The 13,611-nt window shown below is 36.7% G+C and overlaps 1 pseudogene; it reads right to left on the bottom strand.

Moving 5' to 3' along the window:
- Positions 1-10,111: 10,111 nt before the first annotated feature.
- LOC147475776 (putative pectate lyase 4) lies at positions 10,112-12,218 on the bottom strand (annotated as a pseudogene).
- Positions 12,219-13,611: the final 1,393 nt, after the last annotated feature.

Here is a 13,611-nt window from a genome sequence, read left to right as displayed (position 1 = left end):
AAAGGAATCAAAACCTGAAAAGCTGAACTATCAACGACAGTATCATATGAGAAGCTCCTCAATAATAAGGCTAAAACATAAAGTCGGTGAAACACCATAGAACTCAGAACCATGACATGAAAGGGAGTCAAACCCTTATGAAGGAAAGAACTTATCAACCAACCAATAATCAAGAATTCTACCAAATCATATTAGTTGAGATGAGGAGAAACTGCTGAAGAATACAGAAAACTGGACCTGAGTACCTCAATATTAAACCAGAAACTGCGAGATATAGAGATCGAGCGGCCAGGCAAGATAATGTAGCCTAGCTAGTAGAAAGCTTAGGATGTCGTGCAGCGCTTTCCACTAGAAATTGCGAGATTCAGCAAACTTTGAATACTGAAAAGGGCGTGCGCGCCTTGATGAAGGCACTCTAAAGCGCGTGCGCGCCCTATATCACTTACTTCGAAACAGAGAGATTACGGAGACAGAGAGATTGCAGAACTTGAATACTGACTTCGAACCATGGAAAATAATGAGACAGAGAGATTGCGGAACCTTGAATACTTCTTTTGTGAGAATTGAAAGATTGAAACTTGAATTGAATACTGAAAATTGAAAAAAAATTGATTTTGATTATGATTGTTGGTGAAGGATTCCTCTTCTAGCATACTACTAAACTTTGATTTGAACCTGACGCTCTTATACCGTGTCAAATTCGTGTTAATGGTAATGCTAGGAGAGTTGTGACATTGATATATTGAGAGAAACCAAGAAGAAGAACAATGGAGAAGAATAGAGATTGATCGATTGATTGAGAGAGTGAGGTTGGAGAGATTGATTAGGGTTATAGAGATTGAGTTAGTTGTTCTCTACCCAGAGTTACATATTTATACTAATATAAAACATAAGAATAGAAACTACTAAATATGGATATCCACACTTATAGAAACATGAGACTTTACATATAGGACATATTCTAATAATCCAATTCCGATCCAACTATTTTTTCAGAAAAATCAGATATCGGAACACAGATATCCTTGCCAAATTCAGAAAAATATCGAATCAGAATTTAGAAAAATCAGGTTTTCGAAAAAAAAAATAGCACCTATCCAACACCCTTTTTCATATATGTAACAATGGTATCTTGCAGTTTGTTTTCTTTTGTTTAGTGTTTGACAATATACTTTTTTAAATAGCAAATGCCTTTCTCCTGATTATTTCTTCAACATTAGTTTCTAGATTAGGCTTGATTTTCCACACGAAGATATAGTTATCCAAGTTGACCATGGTACCTTGCATGGTAGATCTACCTAGGAAGTACATACCAAGTAAATTTTATATCAAATTATTACGGAACTTTTAAGTTGTAACCCACCCAATGCAAAATTAACATCACAATCCACAGATCACATACACTTATTAAGTTATTATGCTCTTTGTGTGCATAGTTATAACTTATAACCAAAAATCAAAACGTAACGCTTAATTCAAAATTCACGTGAAAGAACATGCATGTTTAGTAGAGACAAGAACCTGATTTATCTCCACAGAAATGCCTAACTTGTCTTTACTTGTCTTAGAAAGAATCGTGTAAATTAACCTGCGGAGCATATTAGCTTATCCAAGAGAGGTTTGAAACTTTATATATATGTTTGATGGAACAATTCAAGTACAGAATAAAATTATGATTGAGTGATGAATAAGATCATTAATGCAATACTAATTAGGTAATTTCGGGCTTAAAATGATGAGAGCACTTGATAATTAAGTTGTGGATTTTAGGAAATTAATCTACCTAATGAGCGGCTAGCATATTGCTGCATGCCTGCCAATATTACCTTGCTTGTTGAACTTTGGCTACATATCCAATTTTGGCTACATATCCAAGATTATAGTTCACATGTACAGTTAAACGAGCCCATAAGCATTCCAGTGGATTACTGTGGATTCAAGGACAACTCAGTTCAAGACATGGCAATTCTCAATTCTTTTAGTCTACAAGGTAAACTCAGAAAAGCGCCAAAGACTTTAGAATGTTACTGGAGCAGACCACCACCAGGAATCACCAAAACTAATACCGATGCTTCTTCAAGGGGCAACCCGGGCTCTGCGGGGTGGTTTTGTTTTTACAGGAACAGCGAGGGTGAAAAGGAAATAATAAGTACGTTTCTGAGTTTGTAAATTACATATTGTGTTTCTGAGGCATCATCCTCTACATATCCATGAAGAGTCTAGAGTCTAGACTACCATACTACATGGAGAATAATAAGTGATTTGCAGCCTTATTTGCTTCTCTAACCACATGAGAAAAGGAAATAGAGTTGAATTACCTGAACCTTTGAACCGTGGTGGCTACCAAATTTTCACAATACCAAACCAAGGTGGCATTTCAATCTTGTTGATAGACGACACAGCTTTGAATGAATATGAATTCACCTCAACCCTCCGCAATTCCATAACTAGACAAGTTAGTAGTCCAAACTCAATAGCTTTCAATTCTTAGAACAAGACAGAATTCCCCCAAGACCCCAGTACTAGTAAAAGCTGAAACAACTCTACCTTGACTATTATATTCCCTGCCCGGCTGCCCCATTCACAACACCATCAGCATTTAACTTGAAACTTCTAACAATGGGCGGAATCCATGAACATAGTCTATCAATCCTTATCCTGAACTCCATTTCAATACCAATGATATCACAGAAATTCTTTGTCTCAGCTGTAGCATACATTTCTTTGATTTTTAGATCTCTCACAATCTTGTTCACCAACCTATCAGCAGGTTTAGTTCTACTGTATTTTCTTTCCTTCGTTCCAAATAGATTCTACTGTAGGATATAAGTAGACTTTGTAAATTTCCTAAATAATGTTTAGATCCTTGCATATTCTAAGAACAGAAGACAACTCTATTGACATTCCTTGTATCAGTGAGAAGTTCAAAGATCTGCTTGGTCCAGACTTGACCATGGTACCTGTAAATGTCTAAGTTTACACCAAGTTAAAACTTAGCTCTTAAGTTAGGGTAATGAGAAGGGGATGGTTTGGTTTGTTGTTAATGGTTGCTCTTAATGTCGGTGAAGATGCCTACGTATCCATTGTTAGATTCGAATAAAGAAAACAAGAAAGTTTTTTTTTTTTTTTTTTTTTTTTTTTTTTTTTTGAAATGGTTATGGGGTTAAGGCAAACCCCCACCAGTTTTATTAAAAGTTGAACCTTATAAGCCTCCCTAAGAGTTAGATCATTAAAAGGAGGTACACAAAGAGTTACAAGATCAATCTACAGACATCAAGCCTGACATACAAGAGAATACTCACGACACATACCACAAAGGGTCCTTACTAAAGTAGTGCTAGGAATGCTCTCTCATCTCCTACTTTCTGGCCATAACTTGCTTCACTATCTCAGGATGATCCTTCCAAAGATGAGAAGCGCTTTCTCGTAGTCACAGAAGAAACACCCACAAGCACAACACAAGTAAGTGAGTCCTATAGTATCATCACAAAACTCTTTGGTGTAGTCCTCAAGATTTTTCATCCTTTTGTTTTTAATTTGTGACTTCGCCTTCTTCATCATAGCAAGAGTAGGCTCTACTTCACCTGAAGAACACGCTCGAATTTTACCTTCTTCCACTTTGTTCTTACCAGCCTTTTGTTTTTGCTGCTTTTTTGATGTGGTCACCACTAGTGGAGGAGCCATGAGATGGTGATCTGTAAACAACTTATCTTCTGAACCTAAGAGGTCATCATCCAAGTCCTCTTCCTCAGCAACCAAGCCTTGATACATATTAAGGCATCTATTGTATGATAATTGTTCACTAGGATTAAAAACTACTGGTTGGGTCATACAAGGAGGTTGCGTGATTGCCGGCCACATTCATCCAGTCCCCTTGATTTTCCTCATTCGACTGAGTAGCTGGAACCTCAGAGTGAGTGCATACCACCATTCCAAGCGACACCAAATGAATATTACAATGACTAGTAGGCACATTCACATTTTGCATTATCCTAGGTGCAGAAGCAACCCTTATCTCGGTGAAAGATGTAGCAGCTATAAATTTTCTGTTTCTTTTCCTCTATTTTCTTGTCTTTGCAATTGAGGTGTTGATCCTCTTATATGAGTTGTACTCACATTTCTCATAAGATTAATGTTTGGTAGAGCAAATTGAGGGGTAACCACCACATGTTCCTCCATACTTGTAACACCATTACCTCTTTCTTGAACTGCTAGTGTTGCTTCATTTACTTGAGTAGGGCTCATATAGGTCAGAACACTAGCTTGTCCCTGTTGGTTTCTTGCTGTCCAAACTCTGTTAACTCTTGAAGTGCATTTGGCAGTTGCATGACCAAATTTGTTACAATATTCACATGAAGAAGGTTTCCACGTATATTCTACACACACATGAGCATAAGAGAGCCTCTTTCTTTGTGCAGTTGCGTCATCCATAAACATGGAGACACCAACTAAACTAGCCACAAAAGAGATGCCATCAAGTGTCCACAGTTGTTTTGGAACTTCAGTCAACTTTACCTATATAGGAACTGTAGGGTTTTTACCGATATCTCATGATTCCTACAATATGTACAATTACGCTATATCACATGCATAAAATAGAGCAGCGGAAACAGAATATCGTACCTTGGTCACAACTTTCAATTCGAAGTTCCAAGCTTTGATCTACCGGAGAAGATGATGTTCTTCGCACACTCAAGATCTTCTTCTTCTCAATTTAGCTAGAGTCAAGTTCCAACCACGAACGGGAAGCAACCTTTGTTCACGAACCAAGAACCAAGAACTGACAATGGCTAGCAATGGAGGTTACCACCTATGGAATCTCCACGAAAAATTAGCTTCTACTTTAGAAAATGTTGGGGGCCACCATTAAAAGAGAGAGAGAGAGAGAGAGCTTTGCTTGTTTTTGGGATGATCAATATGTGAGGCGGTGGGGGTCTATTTATAGAACTCTCCCACCTCCTCAAAATTGGATAGGATAGAGTCCCACACTTATCCAAAATCAACTAAGGATAGAGTCCTATACTCATCTAATGTAGGCTAGGATATAGTCATACACTCATCCCAATACCTAGTGGTTATCCTTATCTTGGTGGACGTTTATCCATATCAGGTCTGACCCAGCCTTATTTCCAACAGGAACAGTATCAACTTTGTTCCTTTCAGATTCAATCACAACACTCCAAGGCTTTAAAACAAATATCCTACCTGCAATAAAAATTGGGCCTGCTTCCAACACCATTTTCCTATCGTCGCCATTAGAGAAGGAAATGTAGAACAATTCCTTATCTGTAGTGATCTCAAAAGATGTATTTAGCTTCCACTTTTTAGTCAAAAACTCCTTAACCATAGGAAAAGGTAGTATTTTGTCAAGGAAATAATCCACTAAATAGTATTTCCATTCTTGTATACCTTGGTCTACAATATGTTCAGGGACTTCAGCAACTCCATCAACAAGTAACGGAGTAAAGTTCTTCAAAGTAGTTGTTTTCGCATTTGAAACACCTCCTTTGAACAAAGAGCTCCAAGAGGACACCCCACCACCAGTTTGAGTTGGCTGAATGGGGGGAGAAAATGATGAGGCGTGTTGATCTGTTGCCATGATTGAGCCGATCTCTCTTCTTCTTCCTTAGTTGGTCCAGCAGAAAGATACCAGAAAAAGAAAGTTTTGGAGGGAAAAGAAGATAAGATTTGCTTTACCAAAGAAAAATTACTAAAAGAAGTAAACTTTAGGAGCACAGGATCATAGATGTTAAATAAAACTAAGTAACACCCATTCTCCTACTAAGGTCCCCATTAGTGGACTTGACTAAGCATTAAAACAACAATAAAGAGTTGAGGACAGCAGTAACAGGAGACAACCAAGGCGTGGATTACACTGTCTTTAAGGAAAGATTTCGCCCCTTCTAGTGGTGTAGAAAGGCAGCAGTGGCATCTTCTCCTCACAGGATACAATGGTTACAGTAGTCTGACTTACACTCAAACAGGCTACTCTCTAGAACGGTGATATAACTCTCTCTGGCGGCTAACAGTAAGAAGAGAAGAAGAAGAAGCAGCAATGGCTAGGTTTACACTACAAGAAAAAAGGCTTTATATCACTGTTAAAAACAGTGACAAAAAATCTTTTGTCACTGGTTTTTTTTTCCCAAAACCATGACGGAGTGGGGTCATTTTTTCCCCAAAACCGTCACAAATATTTGTTCCAGACTAGCCTATCTCCACCACATAAAACAGTAACAACTGCTCAAAAACCGTCACAAAAAAACGTATCTTTTGTGACAGTTCTGGCAAAATGGTGATAAATGTTATAATTTTTTTCAAAAAAAAAACCTGTATATATTTGGAAACAGACATTTCACATTGAATTGGACCTGCAACAAATATACACCTAAAATATAATCCAGTAAAACTCAAATAGCATTCATAAATGCTAACTCCATTGAACATTCCAGTAGCAAAAATAGACACAAAATTTAGGTAATCAATATGTACTTAATAATATACAAATGAATGAATTAAGAAAGAATTGTGACCAAGTTACATTCACGCCAAACACTCGTGATTAGTCTTCATCATAGTTCATCATAGTTTGACATCTATCTGAGGTGGAAGTCTTCTTGCTGGCCAGAAAGTTTCTTGATCTTCAAAAGTTAAAAATATAAGAAATAAAAAATAAAACTAAGGAACTAAAAGATCAAAACATGCAAGGCTTGGGCAGCTACCACACTACAGTACTAGGCTATCTTCATTGAATACCTAGCGACCATTGTTGATCCTACAAAATCTTAAAAATGCTAAAGATAAAGTGAATGACAAGAAAATCATTACCTGGCTTTAATGATTATTCCAATAAAGAGAACTATGACACGTGCTTCTAAGCTTTAGTGAATATGAAAATAGGGTTGTACAAAGTCAAATAGCAACATTTGTAAAAGTTGGACAAGGGAGGATGTAACGTCCCAAAACTCAAACCTATGACACGTGGCTTATCTGGAAAATTTTCGGCAGAGTCTTCTCTGTATTTTCGACATTTCATAAATATAAAACTTGTCCTAACCTGAAAATTTAAAAAAATACATCCAAACTAAATATAAAACTTCATACCTCAGTCGTAAACCCAACTACTAAAAGGTATATTAATTCGTAGAACCAACTATTTAACCATCTCGACTAATGCCAGTTAAGTCAAGTAACCAATCTTCGAATATGAAGAAAACTATAAATATACAAACAACATCCAAAAAACCGTAATACACGACTTATACAATGCAACTAACATACATACATCTCCACATTACCAAAACAATCTCAACAAAACCATCTTCCAAATACACCCATAAACAAAGGATTGACAAATGCCAGATCACTTGAGTACCAAACTAATATCGACTACACAAACTAAACAAATAAAGATATCTCTAATATGACAATCGGGTGGATACAAACACGACTAGAAATAATGATACCCATAGCAATAAATATTTAAGTTATAGTAAAACTTACTCTCATTGCAATTCCCGCAATTGCCTATTTGTAACCAAATGACATACATAAAACATTAAACCTAAATCACTTAATTTTAGTTTTTCCAAGAAAAAATACGTAAGGATCCAATATTAAACATATCACACAGATCACACTAAACACGCTCTAATATATATATATATATATATATATATAGTTACAAAATAAAACAATGGTTAAACATCATAAACAAAGAACTCTACGGGGTGGGTATCTACCTATAGAAGCAGCTGTGCCAAGTGGCTACCTATGTACCCTTTCAGGGATCAAGTCATACGTAGTTTTTCTTTTAGAGCTCAACAGTTCAATAGTAGAACTTGATAGTTCATCACTAGAACTCGAAAGTTCAATACTAGAACATGACAATTCAACACTAGAATATAAATAAAAAAATTGTTCGTCATTCAACTTTAAGTACCTGAGAAGTACTTCCAAACTCCGAATATGCACATAAACCTGCATCTTTTCCTGAAGGATTTTACATGCAGTCGACTCTTCATCAAGACGTTACATCACTAGTCTAAAATGCCATTCTGCAACAGATAGTTCTAAGAACAAGAATAAAAGATAAGAATAACTATATAAGTAAGAAACAAAAACTGCAAGAAAACTGGAATGTAGAAACTTAAAAAAGGAAAAATACCAAAGAAGGTGAAATGCAAAGGGGGGGAGGTGGTATTCTAAAGGCAAACAACTTTGACTGAACCAAAAAAAAACAAAAAACAAAATGAGGGCATTTAGAGGTTCGAGCATGCTGAAGCTAAGAGAAAACAATGAAAACAAAAATTGAATGCTTCTGGACCTCTAGACACCTTGTCATTAACCTAAGTACTCATGATCTTATTAAGTTTTTTATGCAAAACCAAATTCATAGACAATATGGATTTATTTACACTAGAAAGAAACTTAGTTTCAATCAACAAGGAATCTCTCACTAATCTTTACCATATACCAAACTCTCCAAGTGAACCACTAACATCAACCAAATACCTTATATCTTGTACCCACCAATCTACAATAGAGTCTGAAGGCTATAAACAGATTATACATACCTTATATCTCGTACCCACCAATCTATAATAGAATATGTAAAGATGCCTCCTTGGTTAAGTTCTCTAATATGGTAGTGAGCAGTAGTCGGCCAACCATGCCTATCTGACTCCTCAATCATGTTTCCTTTGAAATCTATATCACAATTATACAAGTTTATCATAGTTGTTCAATACAAGTGAAAGAAATGTCCTCATTATCATACACCACTAGTCCCATTACTAAACAATATCTTATTGTCCTCATTTCATTATCATACACGTGAAAGAAATATCCTCATTACCCGGGTCCAAAAGCATTGCTTGGATGCAACACACACTTTAATAGCCCATCTAAACGATTTGCAAACAAGATCAACACTTCTGCTTGAGCTTTTAAGTCATGATGCGTCCTCTTATTGCACCATATATAGAACTACAAATAAAATTTAGCATGACCCACATGAAGTACCTCATGTATACCATAATAAAACTACATCACCTTTGGTAAAGCACGATACATAAGCCCATTGTTTATTGCTTATTGGAACTACCTTTATCGTAAAGAACAAACAAAATCGTACAATGGAATTTCAAGTAAGATAATTAGGGTCACTACAATAGTTTCCTATAACAAGTCATGATAGATAAGTTAATTAAGGTTAGTCTTAAAATCTATGATACAAAGAAAACAAACTGAGTCAAAGCTAAGATGCTGCCAATTTGTCAAAAGCCCTTTTTCACGTAGTGCTAGATCATAATAGTACCCAAGATAGAAAGAAGAAAGTGTACTGTGTACAAACTAATGAGGTGTAGTGTATTGTACGAACTTATGCTACACAAGGTATATCTCAGTTTGCAACCAGAAACCCAAACATCTCTAATTTTTTCTCATAAATTCAGTTCACATAAAATACGATAAGTTCGTCAAACAAATTTAAACTAATAGTTGCAACATTTCAGCTCAAAAAGTCAAACATTTAAACACAAATGCCTTAACAAAAATCCAAGGTATGAGTTCACTCACTATTTCTAGACAAGGGGAAGCTTCTTGGTCCTCTTATAGTAACGAGCAAGTCTATGAATCCTGCTCTCAACAAAAATCAACCTAAACTTGTTGTCCTTATCCTTCCTGTTCCTCTCCAAATGCTTATGAATAGCAACCACCTTCTTAATCAAGTGGTATAGATCTTCAGGGATCTCATGTGTAAGCCCTATAAGGCTATAACCCCGCAATATAAAGCAACCATTTTTAATTATCAGCACTTATAACTCAAATACAAAAATAAGCCAATAAATAAATATAAACTAATGAAATCAATACCGTGGGCCTGGAGAATACGCAAGATCTTGCTACCAGTGACACTTTTAACCTGAGCGATACTATGAGAATCATATCAATTTGAGATGGAGGTAAACCTTTCAATTCCTAACAAACTTGCAGATGTTCTCCTCAACCTGAAAACATAATGAAAAAGAGAGTGAATCTCAGTAGTGATGAAATGGTTAATAAATACTAAATTAGATTTGAGTGGTTGTTTGTGTTTGTTGCTGCTTACATCTTAAGATGAGATTTTGAGCCAAATTGGAGAACTTATCTTGTATGGCAAAGCCAATGACGATATGCCCCAATCCCTGGTGTAATTGTTGTACAAATGAACCTTCCCATATCTTATACGAGGGTGTCGTTGTCACGTACCATAAAAAAAAAGCAATGGTAAATGGTCACCCTGATGTATATGTCACCAATATGAGTGGGGTCTGGTCTTATAAGCATCGTCTTGTGTCCTAAGAAGTGACATCTGAAGCCTCAAGCAAAGAAAACTGACTATCAAACTATGTCAATCCCATACAAAAATCTTAACTAATGGCAAACAGATGATAACCTCCCTTACCTAGAAATGGTAATATCTGTGCTTTCTTGAGTAATATCAATTAATCCATCTTCATAATCACACAAGCTGCATCTGTCAATCTATATGTGCCTTGACTTGGGTTTAATTTGAATACCATCAACATCAGGCCCTCTACCACCCTTAAACTCCAAATTGCATATTATAACGTGTTCACATTCCTTCAGCCTTAGACCTTTTCTAGTAAATTTTATCTGCTGGCCACGACCATCAATCGTCTTAAAGGATGAGATAGTCAAGTAAGAAGAAGATGAATGGTGCCAAAAACTTCAAAGCCAATCCACAGTGGTTCTTTCTGGCGGAACCCTTGATGAAGCGACCCAGGCTCATTATCTACACAAGAAAAAAATCAAAATAATATTAATAAATTAAACCAAAATTTTGATAAAAATAGGGAATTGAAAGCGAGGACTTGCAAGAGTAGTGACATGATAAGGAGGACCATGATGACCACCGATAGCTAACCGGCCAAACCCTTCAGCTTGAGCAGCTAGAGCTCTCAATCTAGAATCTATGTGTCAAGGGCTTTTAGTTTTTCTTAAATGGTAAAACTGTTGGTGCATCCAAATAGCGAAATAAAGGATTGTACGAAATGGGGATGAGAGAGATAAATAATTTACAGCAAAATGGAGGAGAGAGAGAAGAATGGGGAGAAGGTTAGGGCAAGGGTAAGAGTGTTTGAAGGAAGCGGGAATCTGAACATGGGCTGCGTTTGTGAATCTAAAGTAGTTATTTTTTTCGTGGAGTTGTGGCGCATGGGGTCGAAAACTAAATGGGTTTTATAAGAAGGTGACATAAAGTGGGGGAGTATGTTACTATTTTGGGAGAATAGTCACAAATAATCTTCAATACACATACACATGGACCTTTCCTAGAGAAAAGGATTTGTGATGGTTTTAGATCCAACAGTCACAAAAAACATTTCAAAATAGTCAGAAAAGCCCATTGCTGCCATTTGTGACCATTTCGAATAGAACAATCACAAATAACATTTTAAAACAGTCACAAAAATCCTTTTTTCTACTAGTGTTAGAAGTGTGCAAGATCTGTTTCTCTATTGAGTATTTGTCTCTCTATATGGACGCACAGTCCTATTTATATAGAAGTAAGGTCGGTCACAGCTAGTCGGTTTCCAAAACAGAAAAAGAAGCCTACTGGGAATAGAAGCCCGAAACTTGCTGTTGAAGCAAAAACAAGTTTAGGCAATTGGCTAATCCACTAACCAGGCACACACACAGTAATCCCAATCCCAATCCCGAACACGACGCGGTGTGGGCAGGAGGGAGCGCGTGTGGCTTTCTGTGAGTCCTCCCTCCTAACACAAAAATATTTATACCCTAAGGGCATGCCCTTATGGTAGAGGAAGTCCTCATATACTTGTTATGGTAGTGGTGGATAACCAATGTGGGACTATCATCAAGCACACAAGTGGAGAGAACTCACAATGTTCTCTTCCTCCACTTTCCTCTCACTTATGTAGATTAAAATATTACTTAATTAGAGATTCCAACAATCCCCCACTATTTCAAAATACTTATAGTTCCCTACTATTTTGGAATAGGATATTACAAAAGAAATGGGTTTACGAAATGCCAGAGAGGAACAAAAATGCAATGCCTAAGAAACTGGTGCTCTACGGGCTTAAACTAGTTATAGGATAACATGTCTTATCTCACGTGAAAGTGGTGGATTAAAAAATCTTTGAAACATTACCTTGTAGTAAAATAGATGACATGCACCCACACAACTTTTTCATTAATGCCAATTCTGTGGTGTTGCGCTTTTTGGCCCTGCCCTACCTATGTTTCATGAATGCTCTAGGATACATGCCTAAATATCCATAAGAACCGACCCAGTTCTACATTCATATAGGTGGATTTCCATCAAGTGTATATTGCAGTTAAAATACACTATCTCATAATAAAATGAACTATGGATTCCAATCAGAGTAAAATAACTCATCCTTACTCATTGCAATTCAAGTTATACAATGTATACAAAATTATTATCTCGCCATAGGGTGGGACGTCTCAAAATAAAAGACAATAGTATATCAGAGCGACTAGGTGACTTGTTTTTCCCTTTGAACCTACTTCATGGGATCTCCAATCACATAGGTAGGGTTGCCGTCAGTGTCGCCCATATCTTAGGCAAAAGTCCCATCCCCCTCGATGTTTCAACCACTTGCCTCCTGCTAAGCGGTTTTGTCAGAGGATCGGCCAAATTTAACTCTGACCTCACATAATCTAGAGCCACTACTCCAGATTCTAGCAGCTGCTTCTATAAACTTGAGTCTCAGACGTATGTGTCTGCTTTTCCTATTGTACAATTTGCTCTTTGCTTTTGGTATTGCGACCTGACAGTCACAATGCATAGGTACATTCGGAGGCGGTTTTGTACCGATATGAAGATCTGCCAAGAGGTTTTGAAGCCACTCAGACTCAGCACTTGCTTTATCTAAAAGCTTTATCTAAAGCAATAAGCTTAGACTCCATGGTTGAACGAGCTATCAAGGTATGCTTAGAAGATTTCTAAGCGACTGCACCTCCACCAAGGGTGAATATATAACCACTAGTGGACTTGATATCATGAGAATCAGATATCCAGTTTGCATCATAATAACCCTCTATCACAGGTGGAATATGTCTAAAACGTGTCGTAATCCATTGTCCCTCTCAAGTACTTGGCTAGTTTATCTAAAACACTCCAATGTTCCTTGCTAGGACAATGAGTGTATCTGCTTAATCTGGTAACTACATAAGTAATATATGTCAGGTCTAGTGCAATTCATCAAGTACATGAGACTACCAATAATTTGGCCGGGCATATTTAAACTGAGAGACACTATGTTGATTATTTTTCTTAAGTTCACTGTTTACCTCAGAAGGTGTCAACACAAGAGTACTATCATAATAGTTAAACTTTTTCAAAAACTTCTCAACATCATGCTCTTATGAAAGCGTATAGCCATCACTGTTTCTGATAATTTTGATTCCAAGAATCACATCAGCTTCTCCCAAATCCTTCATTTCAAATTGGGGGGATAAGAACATCTTGGTGTTTCTCACAACATTAAGGCTAGGACTCATGATTAACATGTCATCCACATATAGACAGATAATCACATATGTATTCACATCAAAAGATTT

Source organism: Coptis chinensis, chromosome 9, assembly GCF_015680905.1.
Source record: "Coptis chinensis isolate HL-2020 chromosome 9, ASM1568090v1, whole genome shotgun sequence".
Classification (NCBI taxonomy): Eukaryota; Viridiplantae; Streptophyta; class Magnoliopsida; order Ranunculales; family Ranunculaceae; genus Coptis; species Coptis chinensis.
Note: the sequence above shows the minus strand (reverse complement) of the source record. Positions and strands in the feature narration are given on the sequence as shown.